Source organism: Struthio camelus, chromosome 3 (genome assembly GCF_040807025.1).
Source record: "Struthio camelus isolate bStrCam1 chromosome 3, bStrCam1.hap1, whole genome shotgun sequence".
NCBI lineage: Eukaryota > Metazoa > Chordata > Aves > Struthioniformes > Struthionidae > Struthio > Struthio camelus.
Genome location: NC_090944.1, coordinates 39,868,855 through 39,888,750, shown reverse-complemented (window position 1 = coordinate 39,888,750; position 19,896 = coordinate 39,868,855). Strand labels below are relative to the sequence as shown.

At 35.4% G+C, this 19,896-nt stretch overlaps 1 long non-coding RNA gene across 1 annotated transcript in view; it reads left to right on the top strand.

The window, feature by feature from the left end:
• Nucleotides 1-9,585, top strand: part of LOC138066706 (uncharacterized) — a 107,045-nt gene extending 97,460 nt beyond the window's left edge. The window contains exons 3-4 of the long non-coding RNA XR_011140104.1: nt 7,438-7,551; nt 9,505-9,585. This is a non-coding gene — a long non-coding RNA (uncharacterized lncRNA). The remainder of the gene's footprint in view (nt 1-7,437; nt 7,552-9,504) is intronic.
• Nucleotides 9,586-19,896: the final 10,311 nt, after the last annotated feature.

The window sequence follows — 19,896 nt, the reverse complement described above, 5'->3', positions numbered from 1 at the left end:
CACCCACTTAATTTCAGTAATTACAAAATATGATTAGCAAAAAGTTGCTTGGTGCTGGTTCCTTTTTTGATCATTATGCCTCAAAGAGGAAGGTAATAAATTCTCTGTGTCTACTGGGAAAAATACAAAAGTAATAAGTTTAAGCATCCATTGATCCTGGCTTGGGGCAGAAGTATGCACTAAATAACCCTGTGATGTTCCCCCCATCACATTTTCTGTAATTCTGTAATTAAAAATGAGTAGAAATTTTAAAAGGGCTTAGCTGAAATAAGCAGAGTAGTCACACGTCTCATATTGCGTGTCCCTGGAGCTGTATATGTTTGGAGTAGTTCTCTGACACAGAACAGTCTTACTTTTTCCTCTTATTGATGTCAAAGTGCGTTATAGAGATAGCCAAAGCGTTACTGTCCTAATTTCTCAGATTGGGTAATAAAGTCAATTAAAGCTTAATTGAGTTCTCCTAGTTCTGAAAGGAAGTTAGTCGCATAGGAATATAACCAATCTTTGCTAATGCCCAGCTTTATTTACAAACGGATCATACCTAGTGATGTTCACAGCATTTTGAAAAAAAAATATATATATGAAAATAATATATATATATATATATTTACACACTGGTATAAACATATACATAGACACTGGCAAATTTATTTGACGTGTTAGCATGGCATACTGCCATATATATGTATACATATGCAATGTATAATTATATACATCATATATGTATGCCCAATGTATAGTTGTTCTTAGAACACAGGTGATATTTCTAATGGAAAAGCTGACAAAAATTATTTGCGGATTTTTTATTTATTTAATGATGAAAAACTTTTTCTCATACATTCTGACAGTACTCCCATAGTTCATGAAATGTTAACTAAGAAACCTTGAAGCAGCCTTTCTGCATTGTGCAATATTTGTACAATGCTGTGGATTTTTTTCAATCAATCATACTTGTTTTTCAGAAATTTATTTTAGGTTGGTAGCTAAAAGCTGATATTAGAGGTATAAAAAGGTAAATGTGATCACTTTTGTGTTAAAATCCTTTGAGGTGGAAATAGTTTGCTAGCTGGACAAAAAAAACAATCCGTAAAATACTTACATTTGAGTGACCTAAAGTAGGCCCATTGCATGTCATTGAGCTTTTTTTACAAACTCTTGATGCACATAAATATTAAAAGACTGATGACATATAAATTAATGCTATAAAGGCAGGGAAGTAAAAAAAAAATAAAACTAATTAGATACTATTTACCTTAGAATAATTTTCATGCCCAATTATTATGTATTGACTGTCTTACTGCAGGGTCAGTTGAAACAGCTATTCTGGCTGACTCCATGTGGAAAGTAAATGAATATAACTGTTACATTTCAGGAGTTTTTTTTTCAATAGTCATACACACTCATAAAGTTCAAAAACATATGAATCTATAAATCAGCTGATTAAACCACTTAATTTTTGCAAAAAAGATTAGTTTAGATGTGTCGTTGACACATTGCAATTAAGTTGTTAAACTTTTCTGGCTTAGCAAACATTATTGAAAAAATAAGTTACCAAAACAGCCAAAAAATTTTATATAGGCTTTAGTTTTTGCTAATATTTTTCTGACTTTTTTCAGTCTTTCAATCACACCTTTCAAATGTCTTTGGAGCTATGCTAATTCTGAAAAAAATATCTCCTACAGGGATCAAGATCACTTGACAAAGTTTCCTCCAAAACTTTTCTTGTTTTCATCCCAGCTATTACATGACAACATGAAAGAGGTGGAGGGTTCCCCCAAAATGAATATGATGCTTGTATTTTTTTTTTCCATACAGCTTAAAAAAAAAAATCCCACTTTGAACAATCTGCAAGGAATTCTTTAATAGAGAGCTATTTTCCCTCCATAAAGTGAGATCACATCATCTTAAAGCTCTTCTTCCACGTATTTGGTGGGAAGAGGATGAGGCATTTCTCTTAACGTACCTACATATTTATATAAGCATTTTTTAATATACTTATATTGCCAGATACATACCAACACATTTGAGTAGCATGTTTAAGCAAAGAAGGAAAATAAAGACAATCTGAGATTTTAGAAGTATTGACATACTGTTGTGATTGGAAAATCTAGCATTATAAAAAAGAAAATTTCAGATTTCTCTCTTACACAATCCTTACAAAAATTTTTGTTAACTGCACGCAGGAACTTTTCATCCAGATAATAGTATTTTAGTGCAATAAAAATGACCTTGTAACTCTTCGGACATTCATAGTTTCACGGTGTTGTGCAAACACTAAATACATTTAAAGTCTTGGACTAACAGCATTCTTATATATGCCCACCTTACTGTTTTAGAATGGATCAGGAAAACACTTGACTTACTTAAATTTCCTGATGGCTTCTAGTGACATGTTTTTGTTCACGCCGTGGACCTCTCTTGGAGGGCACAGGTTAGATTCCTATTGGATGAAACTAAAAAGGAAGAGGTACTCTGGGAATGCACCACATATAATCTGATTTAAGGTTATTGAACAGAACACAGCTGTTCATATGTGAACTCCCCAAATTACAAATAGTTCTCTGAACCAGCTGTTTCACTCTGCAGATATACTTCTGGGGGGATGCATACCTTGTTAATGTAGATGTCGCTTCTGTGGATCAAACTGTGATTTGTTTTTCAGTTTCCCAGTGAGTATCTCTAGAACTATTTCCACAGAAGGTCTACTAAAAAGTATTTTCCTAGCAATGCTACAGATAACTATCATTCTTACTGCTATTTCTTTAGCTCAAATCAGAAAAAATTGAATTTCTGAGTTTTCTTATAGTTACGTTATTGAAAGGCATCATGCATTTTGTATCTTTTGACAGAGGCTGAGCATCTGATTTTCTTTACCTATGCATGCAAGCATGTAAGAAGTAAATACAACAAACACCTCAATTTGACAGCCTAAAAGCCTGAATCAGCTTCCTTCATCAGCATGGAGTGGCAGAGCTTAATTTTATTTTAATTTAAAATCTATAATCAAAAAAGCATCACAGACTTTTTGCTTTGTACAAAAAAGACCAGCTGAAAGCTAAGCTAATGAGTGGGAAGTGGCCTACAAACGCTACATTTCAGACTGGTAAGAATGCCAGTCAGGTAGTTAGAATTTGGTGAATAGACCAAAATTATAGCAAGTGAGCTGTGGGATTTTACAAATGGTGCAAAAATGGTTTGCATGACTTGGCAAGAAATATTTTTCCTAGCCTGAATTAATTTTAACATATTTCTGTAAGGGAAAACAGAGATATTAATGCAAAATATCCAATATTTAAAATACTCATTTTGGACAAAGAAGATTCAAATTCATGTTCCTGATCCAAACCAGGCAGAGAAAAGATTTAACCCTTCCTTTCTACTGCCTTCTACACTCCATGAGATTACTGATGGATCTCCACTAGTCCATCAGACTAAGGGCTATTTAGCATTCTGGATCTGATTTTGATCAGAAATTCTACCTGGAACCTTCGAATGTAACTTTTCCTAATTCAAATTGTGCTGAAATTAATACATTCTCCCTCTCCTCCTAAAAACATAATGCCTCAGTGAAGAAAAATTTAATTGTAAATTTATGACTAGCTCAGGTAATATACTTTTTCTCTCACTCACATTCACATTTTTAGGTATATAAAGAAGAATTGACAAATATTACAAGCAGGACAGTAGAACAAACAGTGAGAAGGTAAACTTAAAGCTTTTCAAAATTGAAAGTAGAAATAATTGATGGGTTTGAAATACTCATAAGTTTTTTAAAAATCTCTCAAAAATTTAACAAAGATTAATCCAGCGGGGCTACCTGTATTAAATAATTGCCCTAACAAAGGCCATTATTATATAAATAACGTTAAAAAACAACGTGGTATTTGTGTGTGTGTGTGTGTCTGTAAGTGTGTGCATGCTATGCTAAAAAAACATTGCTTTGGAGAAAAGTACTTTTAAATTAGGGAAAATTTAAATCAACTTTTTTTCTTCCTTTTTAAGACAAATAATGCCAAGTAGCAAGGAACATGGTTTGAAGATTGTGACTGTAGCAATATTTGTATGGAAAAAAAAAAGTGGCATTCATATTTCCCTTTTTTAATAGCCTCGGTGCTTCTAAAAGCCAATGCTGTTGTAAACTAATATTTATGATGTCAAACTCTGTCTATCATATTGCTTCATTTATCACTGTCACTCAGTGCCATTACTTCTTTCTTTTTTCTTCCAGCAGCACCAACCTTGCCTCTGTCTATGAAAACACAGACTACTTTAGCTTGCAGTTAAGGATGAATAGTTTCAGCGCACTGTTAAAGTTTAGATCATCGTCCAGTACAATTTTCCTATTCCTCTCCTTTCCTATTTAATCTCTATGTATACATATATGCATTTCTGGCATTTTCCTTCCAGTGTAGCAGTATTCCCCACTACCCTCTTCCTTCCAGAAGATATCACCATAACTTTTTTCCAAAAACATTTTAAATGAAATATCAGCAAATCTAGCTTGCCAAACCCAGACTGATTGATAATTTAAAGAGAGTAACTGCATCAGTGCTATTTTCTGCCAACTTTTTAGGCTTCTCCTCCTTCCTAACCTCTCAAAAACAAGTTCATCATTTCCTTCTAGAATTGCTACTCATTTTTCTGATATTCCCTACCTCCTTACCTTGTTTAGGCAGTCTTGACATCTTGCTCCTTGACAAATCATGGTTGGGTATCACCATTTCTGTTCTACTGTCCTGTCTTGCTAGAATACTTCGTTTTCTGCCACAAGGTATTAAATACTTTTTACTGCTTAAATCTTGTCTTCAAACTTTCCTCCTCTGAGCTTTTGTTTGAATCTGTGTGTTATGCTTAACGTGTAGAAACAATATGTTATATATTACATATACATATTTTTTCCCTGGGAAAGTAAGCATTTAATGCAACTGGCTAGAGCTATGCTGTCTATCATGTCAGCAAATACTGTGTGACTTTCTCACATAGCTCTATGTGCACATATTGTGAACGGAGAATAGATCTCCCCAATCTGTTAAATGTTCGGTGACAGATTCTTTTCTGTTGCAATATATTTGTGCATTTTTAAAGGTTACCCTTCAAGATACCAGGTTCTATTTCCCTTCCCTTCCCAAACTATTGGTTGTCAGTATGAGTATTTTTCATCAGGAGTGTACATTTTATTTAAAAAAAAGCATATCAGAGCTTGTGGAGTTTATTTTTGGATCACGAGTTTTGTCTTTTGCTATGAAAAAAAACTTACTGAGTGAAGTCAACAGAAAACCAAACAAATAGTATGAAAAATTTCATTAATGTTCAATTCAGTGTAAGTAGTGGTTAGTTCTGGCCCCATTCACTTTCCCTTTGACTTTCGTTTCTGTGGACTGTCACAGCTAAGAGTCATGCCTTAAATCTCATATGCTGGATATTCAACAGCAACACAGACTATGAAAATATATTTATCAAATTTAAAATAAAAAATAAATATGAGAAACCTCTCAGTCCTGAGTCATTTAATGGTTGTTAGCAGCCTGGAGCCAGTGATACAGCCAGATATCAAAAAGAACAGTGGTAGTATAATGTGACCGTGTTTTCTGGACATGTGCAAACTTGTGATATATTATACTGATTGAAAGCTACAGGTGTTTGCCTCCTTTCTAAGGTCATGTACATCACAGGCAAAACAAATTTCCCTTTATTATTTGCGAAGATACAGCCTTGCTTACTACCTCTCATTATCTTAATATTTTCTCATTTTAAACCTTTATGCCTTTCCTTAAACAAACTGACTCAGTATAAGTAGTATCTTCAAAGTTCACTTTTGTATATTTTAATGCTCATTTCCCTCTTTCTTTTTTTTAAACAAAAAATCAACATTAAAAAAGTATGTAAAATAAATGTATGTAAATGTATATAAAATACCATCTTTATTTGGTATCTTTATGCTCCTTGAACCTTTTTCCCTCAATATTACCCAATTTAAAAGTAGCTACTTTACTTCTGAGCTTATGATGTGCCTACTGAGATAAAAATAATCCCATACTAGTTCTATGAATAAACATTTAGCCGATTTCTTCTACTTATCTCTTGCAACCTCTGAGCATGATCATGAAAAAACTGACAGGTCTAAGGAGAAAATCACCATAAAAAAAAAAAAATCTCCTCACAAAGATTTGCCCAAATGTTTTGTCTGCGGGGTGGTGAACTCTATTCAAACCTCACGCTTGTGAGGTATACAAAGCACCAGAGGCTTCAGCTGTGAAACTTAAGCAAAGCCCCAAAACATTACTAGTGAGGATTCATCAAAGTGGTGCTAGTAAAGACTCAGCATGGCTGAAAATGTTGCTGGAGGCTGAAACTGTAACTTTGCAGAAGTTTTCCTACATACTAATTTGCACTGTTTCCATTAGAAGTCTTACAAATCCAAGATTAAGGAAACATGACATTTCTTCCCTGTTTTGAGTGCTCAGTTAAACAGATGGTTTTTCCTTTCAGCATCTTTGAATGATTTCTCCAGGGTCCAGCTAGGGAATGCAAGTGACAAAAAAAAAGTGGGGGGCTATGCTCTGTTCTGAAGTTTGCACTATAGGAAACTCCTCAAAAAATTGGACTAATAACTATTATTTCATCATGTGGTTTTAGCATTTAAACTCTCCTATGCATCTATTCTAAAAAATAGTATATACCCGTCTATGCATTTGTCCCTTTTTAAGAATTGTGCTGTAAGTTATTTGCTCTATTTCAGAGCTTATAAGCTTCAAGCTTATATCGCTTCATTGCATTATAAAGGAGTATTTTTAAAACTTTTTAAATCAGAGTCCAGAACAGCTTTTTCTCCCAAGTCCCATCTGTCAGATGGTTAGGAAAAAATCTATCCCTCCTGCACGAGGGATACCCTTCCTCGACCAAACCCAATCTGTAATATCAAGCTTCTTTCCAGCAGGTTTCAGGCATCTCTCTAAGGCATTTTTTTTCCTATTGATCTATAGGGTTAGCACCTTTTTTTTTTGTTTTGTTTTGAAAGTTTCTTCTGTACTGCATATAGGGAATTTACTGTTTCTGAATTTTAAGGATATTTTCCCATATATGTGGGTACATATATGCATGTTTATATTTTACTTTTTGTTCATCCAAAACTTTATACCTTTCTCATTCTTTTCTCTCTCATATGTGTATTAATAGGAATACTTAATACTTTCATATTACATTTTCTTGACGTTAAAGGGAACCTTTTTGTGGGAAAGATTAAGTATGATTATTTCCATTATCTATATAGAGGAGATATAGGTTAAAAAGAGGAAAAATTAAGGCTACTTAATGAATAGACATGTATTTACTGTGAGGTGGGTATGGTCTGTGATGGGCTCCAAAATAGCAATGCTTTTATTGTCCAGTCTTGGGGACACACTCGAGTGAACTAAAGCTTCTCTCTTCCTTTCTCAGGATTCTTTCCAAAGGAAAACAGGGTGGGCTGGAGGTGCTGTAGACTTCACAAGGTCTGACATGGCCCAAGAGGGAGCATGGCTATGCTGTATACCTGATTCGGAGATCAAAACGGTATGTCAAAATGTGGAGTGATTTGCCCTGTACAAAGAAATTTCACAAGCAGGAAGAGAATAGGATTTTCCAGTGCTCACTTGATTCACAGTGTCTCATGTCCAGGTCCTCTTGTCCAGCTTTCCCCGGTAAAAACTATTCCTGTATTAGGCAATGCTAGATGAGTTTTCTACTGGTGTGTTTATCTTGTTTGTTAACCCTTTAAAGTAGGCTCCTTATAGAGGCCCTGTAATACTTTCAAAGTATAAATCAAACTTTCATACTACCACTGCAATGACTTAAGCACATTTCTAAAATAAATAATTCTGCCTTACAACAGATCTCTAATGGACAAATGGAAATTTGGGAACCTGCAACTGAGCAGAAATAATATCTCAAAGTTAATATGAATTCTACCTGATAATCATGCAACTTAATGATTAGAGAGACAAATATATCCCTGATACAATTCTACTCATCCTGCTAAAGAACTCTATTCCATTAGGAAGACAAAAGAATTAAAAATATATATTTCTTCTGTAGGTACTGTGTAGAATTGATTTATTCAGTTTACGGGGTTTTTTCCTAATATTTAAAAAATTAATTTTCAAAAGTGGAGGCAAACATTTCCCTTTCATCCTATCTTGAGACATTAATCATCCACATTCTCGATTAAATAAATCAATATTTTAACTAAATGCATGCTTACAGGTTTTCCTCATACCATGTTCTAGCAAATGGACTATATGAAAAATAAATAATTCCCTCCACAGACAAGCGCAAGACAGAAATGTTCAGATATACACTTTCTTAGAGAAATTAATAGTTAAGGTTTCCCTAATTTGTTTTAATTAGGCTTTTCAGAAAAATTAGATTACAATTTTCAGAAGCAAGTTCAATTTGTCAGGTCGAAACATATATCGCCTGATTTCACGAAGAGAGGAACAAGTGTTACTGTAACTGAAACCAAGTGGAGTTAAAGATGACCAGCAAATTAAAAAAGCTGAGGCATCTAAAATTAATAAATTGTTTTCTAATTATATGTAGAAGACCATTTTCTACTCTCACAGAATTTATCTGTTTCAAGTTCTTTTCCTCCCCTTCACAGCTCCTCACCAGATATCATAAAGGTTAAGCATCCCAAGTCTTTAATGGACTGGTTTTGTTTTATTCAACATCGTACAGGTCTGTAAGGGAGGACGGGTTGCCACCAAGCTTTCTAAGTCTAAGGCTGCAGCCCTCTAGACTTTCCTTCTAGTCAGAACTTGACAGAAAAGGCAAAGGGCCAAATTTACTGCGAATGTATTCTGAGCAGATGGAGGCAGATGAAACTATAAACAGCAAAGTAGTTGAGCATAGAAGTTAACTAAAACACTAAGTGAAGCTGTTAAATCTGACACAAGGACTAAAGATGCACTTCAGAGACGTTATTGCAGAATTAAATACTGCCAGAAGCCAGGACCTGATTTTAGAGGACAAAGAAAGACTCCCTCCCCACAAAGGTATTAAGAAATAATCAGTGCTAACTTCATTTAGAAAAATATCAAATTAGTTGGTCTAATGAGCCTTAGAAGTTGCCGCTACAATATGTTTGTGATTTCCACCATAAAAGAGAATGTGGAAGTTCCACCTTTAGTGAGTAAACTACCTCTGATCATGAGACAACTGTCTGTCTTTATAAGGCTCATAAAAGTGCCTTTGATTTCATCTGCATAGAATTATACATTATAGAGTCTGATTTCGGGCATATTTTTAGAAATATTCTATAATCTTTGTTATTAAGACACATTTTGAGAAGCGTGGGCACATGTTAGACATTATCATGGTGACAACTGGCTACAGTTGCTACTGTAAATAAGTTTATAAGCATAAAACATGGATTAGTTATAGTTTGTTTAGCTCCAAGAATGTCAAGTAAAATGTCTTCTTCATGCGTCTCTCTCTCCCGTTCTGATTGCCGGGTTGATTTCTTAGCTGAATCAAGGCTGGAGCAAGTACAAGCCACTATAATCTCCCATTAACCTACGACCGCCTTCAATTCGTAACAATACCTTCAGCAATGGTAAGAAAGTGATATCTGATTTAGTTCAATTATTTCTTATTCCAAGCATGGTATGAGGGAATACTGTATCATCTCAAGTGTTGTTTTAAGTAATTATTATTATTTTTTTTAAGTGAAGGAAACTATTTCTGATACATTAATATTTGATTGTAATTTATCTACAATGGAGTCACGCCATAACCTTTTTTAAATGATCTTGTGATTTACAGCGAGGAAGGAACCTAAACAGAATTAGATTTTTGAGAACAAAACAGGTAGTCCAAATTAAAATAGATCCCTGTGAAATACCGCAAATTTGTTTACACCAAGATGAGGTCATTAAAAGTAAAGCTACTTGGCTTCAGAACAGGTATACAGAACAGGAAGAGGTTAATCCAATGCATCTCTGCAGATTGTGTTATGAACAAATGAGTGTGACTGGGTGGTAGTAATTAACATCATCATGTGGAGAAATGATGCCATCCATGTTCTTGTTTAGGGAATATAAAAATGAATTTTTGGTTGTAAAGCTAAGAGGCAGATCTGCGTAAAGAGGGAATTACACTCCTGATAGAGAAATTTGAAATCCCAAAGATCTCAAAAATTAAAGCCAGCTGAATAGCAACTGCAGATTGTTTAGTCACAGGAACATATGGCATCATGCAAAATACTGAAACTGAATGATTAAACAGACAGACTGAACATTTATATGCAAGGTACAGAGCTTGTAGTCTATTTAAATAAAGTCAAAGATGAGTACTAATTCTAAAAGCTAATGAAATCAAAAGTTCATTTCTGGAAGCAATAGACAATTTCATGATGCTGAGTACCTTGATTACCTCAATTAGTTATATAACATGGATTCACCAGAATTTACTTGCAAAAGTCATTGGTGACTAGTGAAATGGGCCAAGGTATATGGGTGTGCATATGTGCTCTGAATTATGCCCAACAGTATATTTATACATAAGAAAAAGAGATCTCAGTTTGTTCATCCCTGAAGACTGGTATCTGATTAACAATGTTGGTGTTACAGCATGAAAAGTGATTGATTTCAGCAGAGCTACTACATACTCTAAAAAGAAATTCGAATTTATTTAGGCCTCATTATTTTTGCATCTGAATAATCCATATGAGGATCAGTATTCTCTGCAATAAGTAAATTACTATGGAATATATTATATAGGACAAGAGATACTATTCTCTTATGTTTACCATGGACCTTTCAGCAAGCTGTGAATGCTTTCCAGTACCTACTGGAAAGTAAAAGAGCAATTCAGTTTGACTTTAATACAAGCATAATCTGGATCCTCCTTCCCTTTTTTTCCCCCCCTCTTTTCCTCCCTTATTCCTTTTGTTTGTGCCTCTTAGTAAGCATGTGAAGTCAAGAAAAATAATAAGAGCCTGCCTGCTGGAGGAAAAATAAATGAGATATGTAAGGACAATTACTATTAATAACAGTATAACTAATTTTTTTCTCCTAGATGAAGCCCTGGCTCCACTAAAGCCAAAGAAAATTTCATGTTTGTATTTTTAGTAGGGTTGATATGTTTGCTGAGGAGTTTTGCAAGAATTTTTGTTAACTGTGGTGCCATAGGCTGTTTCTTTGCAGTGGCTATTTGTATATCTACCATATGTTCCTTACAACACATGGTCCCATATTATTAGGAGGGCCTTATGCTTTTCTTCCCCGGCTTTTTGTTCATGTTTTATATTTGATTTGCTGTTCTTAATCTAGCTTGCTTATGCTCACAGTTTGTATAATTATGACTACAATAGAACATTTTTTACATCAGCACAAGTAAGATAACTTCTTGAAAGGCTGCTAAATAGGAGTTGATAATAAAATCAAAAGCACTTTAAGCTATAATTGTTATAGTTAACGTTTTTATGCTTCATATTCACTTTTTAGCATTAACTGTGGTTTGTATGACCTCCTGCTGAGCTATCTACCCAATTGCATATACTTAACTGTGCTTTTCAATCTTCAGAGTTTAAATGCTCGTGAGATACTCAACTAAAGCACAGAGAGAAGAAAATTTATGGTGCGCAATGTGGCAGGTACACGTTACTCTCCAGTTAATTTAACTACTCCTGCTAAGCACACCTTATTTTGAAACCTTACATTGGGATGTTCCATTCAAACATTTCCATGCATTTATTAGACATCTATCAGATCATACAGTTTGCAAGAAAGAGTTGAAAACGCTTAAAAAAACAAGGCTATTAATGAATGAAACAGATTTTATGCATGTGTGTGAGTGTGCTGAACATAGCATCAGGTATAAATTGTAAGTTTCTTAATGCCAATTCATTATTTCAGTAGCACTCTTTTTTTTCTTAAGGGTAGGTGGGATGAACGCATTGTACCTGTGACAACAGTATGTGACATGGATCTCATAGACACTACATCTAAAAGGGTGTTTTCCCCACCAGCTGGGAAACTGTTTAAACTCAGTGCTTTCCAGCTGGCCAGATACGAAAAGCGGAAATTGGCTGATTTCGTGCTGCTGGCCTATTTTCTCTCTTCTCCTATTGCTCTTCTTCCTTACATCTCTAGTATTATTAGTTGAACTGCAAATTGAGGTTTGTGCTAGTGCTGCTTAGGCAGCTAGGAATCTGGTGAGTTAAGCTCCTTAATTTTTATTTTCTCTTTTCTTTATTTTCTTAAAAACTGCTCTAAGTGAAATATATACAAATGTACCTTAATGAGACCATAATTCATCTGTCCAATAGACTGAAATGATCAGAAGCTAAGGGCTGAGTGATTCAGTACTTAGGTTAGAAAATTCAGGTTACTGGTAATTATAATATGAGGTTAAGAAGAAGAAACTCAATCTCTTTCAGCATAGAACAAAATGATTTTAGACAAGCTCTGAATAACAAATAACAAAGTTTTTTGGCCTACAGTGGTATTCATTTTTCAAGAAAGCTAATCTTATGAGACCACCATCGTCAGAATCACAATAGGCTGACCAGAACAACCTATGTCATTTGCCTCCTGTAACTTTGGGTCAAGATCTTAGAAGAAAAGCTCTAATAATTTCCATACTACTGATTCCTTCCCTCTGTCTGAATCCTTCTCCTGATTCAGCTTCAAATGCCAAATCAAACCATAGGATAAACAATCTCACCTTATACTCAAATACTTCCCTCACTGTCCGTTGTGATTAATATTCTCCGTGAAAATAAAAAATCCTGGAAAGTCTGGGAAAGAGTTGCATACAAGAGTCACATTAATGCCACTTTCGTTGTCAACACTAGAGGTACAATTCATATGGCTAATAACTGAAAATCCATTTACCATTCCCTTATTACTCCCCAAATATCTTTTATTTTCTGTCAGTAACCAAACTATTATGTAATACATAAAGGACAATAGAGAAATAAATACTCTGTGTTCAAAATATATGATTCAATCTTCTAAGTACCTACATTACACCATGTGAAATTCAGCAGGGAATTGTTGCTTCAAGTGATGAATTATAGCACACTCTACATGAATTTCTTCTGCCATTTAGCTCCTTGAATGCATAGCAATGTACTGGAAACATTGGAAAATGTACACCTATTTCCCATCCCAATCGGTGGGTGAAGTTCATGAAAAAAAATCTATCTCTGAATCTAGCATTAACTGAACTGTGCCCACGGTATCCAGAATAGAAAAACTAGTGACAAGAACTGGAAAGTTAGCAGTACACAGTTCTCCTGTGTTCTTATTTGTTTATTCAGCTGACAGCCCTTTCAGATAGATTTATTTAACGGAAGCTAAGAGATTAAATTCAGCTGTTGTCAGTGGTCCTCATAATTAGTAGAGAAAGCTAGGCACCTCAAAGGACCATTCATGTCACTGATAATCGTAAGGCAGGGTGAACCACTCCTTAGGGGTGTCCCAGTCTCTGCTGTTGAAGGACTTTAGGTGTCTGACTGAGGCTGTATTCTAACACCCAGCTGCCTAAGGCAGGACAAGAAGGGAGAGCTTCATAGCCTGTCATATAGGCCATTTTTATGTTCTGTTGTTACTGATTATATTTTTCCAAACTAAAAAGATTCTTAATAACATCATTGGGAGAATGGAGAAAAATGTTTACATTTTATCAAAGTGACAGTTGAAAAAACCCCAAGTTCTAGTACTTAGAAACATATCAATTAGGTATGATATCAGTTAAGTATATAACTTTTTCAAGTTAGTAAGTGTCAAAAAAACAGCAAGATAGTTACTCTTTAAAAATAGACTAGAGATCATGGTGTAGCAAATACAGTTCAGTAGGAATCAAACTGTGTCTTGATAAAGACGAAGATGGGGAAGCCTCAGTAAACTCTCTCTGCTTCCCTGTACCGCGTAAGATGTATAGACTGCACACCTGCATACTCCTGGATTTCAGAAAGTTTACTCCATCTACTGAGCAAGAAACTTCTCAAAAGGTAGAAGAGTAGGAGGTAGATAGTACCATAGTCACAGGCAAGAATATGCACTGCTTTTTTAAACAGCTGTATACTTTTCTGCATGCAAAGGAACTCTAAGCACAGTTTTCTCCTTGTGATAATGTGATTGTAATGTGGGACTATATCGGTCACAAAATTTGACTCTAACAACTGAAAAACATAGAAAGGTCTATGTCAGAATTAGTTGTGAACATTCACTGTCTTAAAAATTGCATATTTATACCACCGGTCTATCATTTTTTCTATAATGTTTTAATTTTGTCTTGCAAGTTCTGTAGCTTGTCTCATTTTCTTCATTCACTTATGAAAAAGGATTATGATAATTAATTCTGCAAGCCTTGACCATGAGGTACCTTATGTCATTGCATGTAAGGCTTACCTCTAAAACCAGCTCTACAACCTCAACATTAGAGTTATCATCTATTTTTTTGAGAGTCAGTACTGAAATGTATTAACAATGTTTCAACCAACGATGATAATGCAATGACTCTAAATTATTTAGCAGTTTGAATAGTTGAAAAACAAAGAGCAATGAGGTAAGGGGAAAGTACTTATCTGTTTAGCCCTGGCAAAATAATGGTTCCAGTGGGAAAAATATGCATTGCTAAGCTTATTGTACTACTTCTCACAGTATGTGTAGCTTTTCTAGGAGTTAAACCAATCTCATCACATGCTTGGAAGACACTAGAGATTGTAATTCCCTTGAAAAGTTTATTTTGCAGTGTAGGAAGATAACTGTGAATTTGGGTAACATTTTTGAAATGTTGCACTTCCCAAAAAAGAAAATACGTTGACACTACACTGTTCAAATAAAGTGAAAATAGACTGGCCTAAGATGGGAGAGTCCATCTCAGAATTTGAGAGTTAGCTGAATTCTCCATAGGACATGAAACTGTGACTTCAATCCTGGACAGAACAGCTAGAGAAAGAGGAGCTGGAAGACCCAGAATCAGCTTTAAATTAAAATAAAACTACTAAGCCAAGGAAGTAATCTTGGGGAAAAACAAAAACAAAGAAAACCTCAAAGCATTATGGAAGTGGGATAGTGTTCTAACCACACAGATGCAATAAACTTTCCGAGATCCTGTGACAACAGTTCTGAGCCATAAAGGCATGCACAACTAAGTATCTGAGCTGCATGGTATGGACCTGTCAGTACTAAAAGCCATTATATTTGCGTTTGAGAAGGGAAGCCATCTTAATGCTACTTCTTGTGATTTATGACAAAATTTTATGAGACGAATGTATAATGTTGTATACACACTCACAAGGTAATCAGAAATCTCTTTTGGGAATTCAGAAACAAGCAACTATTCAGAACCCCTATTTTCTGTACAAATTAAAATAAAATAAAGTGTGAAACATATCCACTGTTTTAGAAAGTTAAGAATTGAAAATAATCTGAGAGTTTAAAAGTCCACATGGAAGAAAACACTTATGTGAAAGGAAAAATGAGAAAAAGGAAAATAAAATGAGTGAAAGGAAAAAAAAATCATGAGTGGAGGGGATAAGAAGTAGAAGCTGAAATACAAAGTATAGATTGCTAATGTAGAAGAGAAATATGAACCTCTCATTACTATTTTAAGAGATCAAACGTAAAAAAGATCATTCTATTTTTACTTTTATCAGCACATTAATATCATCACTGAATTCCTCAAGTTAAAAAGTTGGACATGGACAGAGATGTCTTTAATATTGTTAGAGAAATGAATACTGACAAAAATTGATGTGATTATGAGAGCTTTCAACTTCCCAGACATAGATGGGAAAAAAAAATGTATTATTAACAACAGAGCCCCAGCATTCTCATTTGGCCATGTGCCTAAAACTGTAACAGCCAAGAAAATAAAATGTTTAGTACCAAAGAGCCACTTACACTTAGTTTAGCATTTTCATGGATACTTTTAGTTTAAATACAACTACAGATTGCAATGTTTATTCTCTTTTTTTCTGGTAACAAAAAAGTGGGGAGGGGGAAGTGATACTTTAATTTTCTCTTCTGTCTTCATTTCTCATATTAAAACACTGTTTATAATAGTAAGCTCTTTTATTACCATCAACAATAGGTACTGATCTTGAAAAAGGAATAGCTTTCTGTAAAAGGTGTCCTAGTAATCGTTTTCCTCACAGAAGAGATTGCATGTTAGATAACTAAAAAAAGCAATACCTCTTTATCTTAAGAGGACAGAGAATGGGATCTAAGAAAGCTATTTCCAAAGGCATGTTCTAGCTAGTGTCTGATGAGGCAGTTATGTCAAGATCCTTTTTTCCAGCTTTGTTTTTAGGTAATCAGAATGTCCAGAATAAATAAAAGAAGGAAAAAGTACTCTGGTCTGTGACTAAAGGCAGCAAAATACAGGAGTATGAAAGGAGTCATATGCAGTTATGAATTTGGTAACAGCTGCCTGTAGGGCATTCCTCATGCTGGAGAAATCTGGAAAGACAAAGGAAGATTGCAAGAGGATCACTACGGATTTCACTTCCTTGTGTTCACTTTCACTTCCCTTGTGGGGTAAGGGAGTGATGAGCTAGATCTGAAAATAAGTCTCGACCCTTTGTAAGCTCCCTTAGCCAGCCATCAACTTGCAAAGTCCTGGAACTGGACTAGGAGGACAAGGAAAGCAAGAATTCCATTGCTTCCTCATCTCTTTCCTTCATTCACGCATCTGATTTTTTTTCCACCCTATTTTTATCTTCTTAATTCACAAGCTCACTGAAACAGATGAGATCCTGCCAGTCAGCAGTGGTGGGGTCTCCTTTTGCCAAGTAGCCTGGATGGCTGAGCTGAGCAGCTTCTCTTTACTCTTGACTCTGCACTTCTGCTGGCTAACTGCCGTCATCACAGGCATCGGTAAATGAACACTCTTCCACAGGGGCCATAAGAAATTCCTGTGGCTTGTAAGATGCTGATTGATCACTTTTCTTGGTGATGGTTAATATATACATTTCCTCGATGATGACAGAGGCAAATGCTATCTTAGATTTAGTGCTGTTAAGACAGGAGAGGTAACAGTAGGAAATGAATGGAGTCCATTGGAACCACATGAAACTATAAGCAAAAACAAGTATACAAATAATAGTTTATATTATTAATTTTTAAGTGAGCTTATTTGAAATGAGTAAATTATTCTGTGAATTTAACTGGATTGAAGAGTTAAAGGAGTTAAAAGAGGGAATTTCTTTAAGTTAAACATACATAATCTGGAATCTGAATCTAGAAAAAGTTTACAAGGAAAGAATCTCGAGTCCATTGAGTAAAAAATGACTTCAAGAAACAAATTCAGAGTAAGTAGATGAACAGAGAAGAAAGGGATTGATCCTCAAGAGAAGCCACAATTTGGAAGTCAGAAAGTGAAGGAAAAAGTGAGAATTGCCAAAAGTCAGACTGTGATAGTCCTTGTGAAGAAGACTACAGAAAATAGCTGAAGTTCTTTTAGATATAGATAAAAAGAAAATGGAGTGAAGAAAGACATGGGCTCAAGACACAAAGAAGCAAGGGAGGAGATTAAAAGTACTCAGGTTATTCATAATCAAAGTTATTAGTACTTTGCACCACTTTCAGTAAGGGTGAAATGCATCCAGGAGCAGAGAGAGAATGGCTGATGGCAATGACAGAATAGAAATGGAGGAAACAGAAGTCAGAGTTTAAGGTACTCAAATCAAGAAGGTTGATGATTGTCATTGCAGAATGATAAAAGATACAAAAAAAACCTGGTACACACTTAAGTTTTGATAAGAGGAGCTGATCTACCAAATTGGGAATTTAACTTCACATCCGTAAAATAATAGATATAGTACTTTAATTAATATAAAGAAAAACATAATCCAGAGAAAGAGGACCTTATCTATTGACTTCAAGAGAGTACAAACTTTTGGAATAAATTATGAAGAAATTAGTTATGGAAACATAAATTAATGGAAATCAGTTAAAATATAACACAAAAATTCCCCTCCCCCCTTTTTCAAAGGTTCATAACATCAAGCTAACTTGATATTGTTGTTCGATAAAATAACTGATTTTCTGGATAAGAGGGAGATAGGAGATCTGATTTATCTTTCAGCAAAGCTCTTGAAATGACTCCCTATGGGGAAATATTAAACTACAGAAGATAGAATTAGTCAGAGATTTTTGAACTTGATAAAAAGGTAGCTAACAGGAAGAGGTCTTAAGTCTGTTATCGTTTATGTACTATTTTTGTATTGTATGATGAGTGTGCTAAATTCTTTGCTTACAAACATAATCCTGTTGCTGATCTGAAACACTTCTGAATAGGTTGTTTTAGAATAATATTAGGAGAGTCAGGAGGGACTACATACAGTGCAGGACTAGCTTTTATGTGTTGACTTGTGAAAGGTTGAAGGGTTAAAGGATGGATAAAGGAGTTTCATAAATCTCAGACAAAATGTACTAGAAAGCAGAGTCCAAAAGATAAGACTTTTAAGTCTATTAGATCATTCATATTTACAGGCATGTCCATTTTTGTCAGATTCCCTACCAGCCGCCTGGTCTAGGCTTGGCGCTATAATCATTAGGCCCTATTCACAGCCAAGGTAAACTGGCATAGCTGCCCCCTTCCCCCCAAAAGAAGATAAGCAGATTTACCCTAGCTGAAGTCTGTGCAATAATGCTTCTGTTCGCTCATGATAGATCCAGTTCATATGCACAATAACCTTCAAATATTAACAAGCTCCTCGCTTCTCAGAGAAAAGTCAGTTAGAAATACTTTAAAATAACATCAGCTTCATATCTTATTGATGGCTAGGAAAAACTTTAATTTCAATGAGAATTATGAGAATTATCCTTTAACATACAGCAAGAGAGTTTTTCTTAGAGCTCACTCCCTTTTTACTGTGCAAGAACACAGCATGGACCAAGTTTTTTCCAACTTCTCAACTTTTCCCAACTGGTACTCATTAATATCTTTCATGCTAGTGGTTACTCCTTACTCTTCATTACCATTATGGCTACATACCCAAAGCAGTCAGTCCTTGACAATCATCCCCTACATTAGCCGTGAGCACGTGCAGCCAAAGGGTTCATCTGTGCAACTAGCACTGGTAGCAATGGCCCCAAGCGATCAGACCAAGGACACTTTAGTGAGGGAAGCTGGCTCTGAAGTGGACATCATCTCCCTCTTCCCCATCCCTCAGATTCAGGATCTTGCCCTTTTAAGTTGAGTCTCTAGACATTACCCAGCCCTCACACCAGCCTCCACACAGTCGATCTCAGGGGCCATTTCCCCTTTGGGCTGCAGCCGGCACCTCACCCTGCTGCACAGATGCTTCTCCTTGTGCAGCTGCAGCAGCAGCTCTTCCCAAAGCAAAAGTAACCTTCTTCCAGCCCCTAGACTGCACTTTTGCAGTGGCTGGTAATTGCCCTTTGGTGTAGAGTTAATAGCTCAGGAGCCTCTTTCTCAGCCAGCGTTATTCCACATTTAAATTGCGCATCATAACAAGGGACACCTAGTACCAAGCTCAGATCATGCAGCAAGCTGATAACAAGCTTAACGGGCCTGGACTGGGGCCCAGCAGAGCTGACATCAGGCACAGTTAGCATAAGGCCTATGGCCTGTTATTAGCAATGGCAATATGATTTTTCTGGGCCATTGGGAATAAAAAATGCTTTTATGGTTATGCTATCTGAGTGTATTTCTTTCATGGGTGCAAGAGGCCTGTGACTTGGGTACAGGTTAATGCTGTTTCTTTCTTCCTTCAATGCTTGACTTGTCTCTCAGGACAGCCAACAAAGCTCTAATTAAAGTGTGTTGCCATGGTGGTTTAAGAACATCATGATGCTGAAAGCTTTTCATTACATAAATTATGTCTCGATATTTTTTATATCACAGTCTTCTTAAATTCTTAATGTAGGTGTTTCGTAA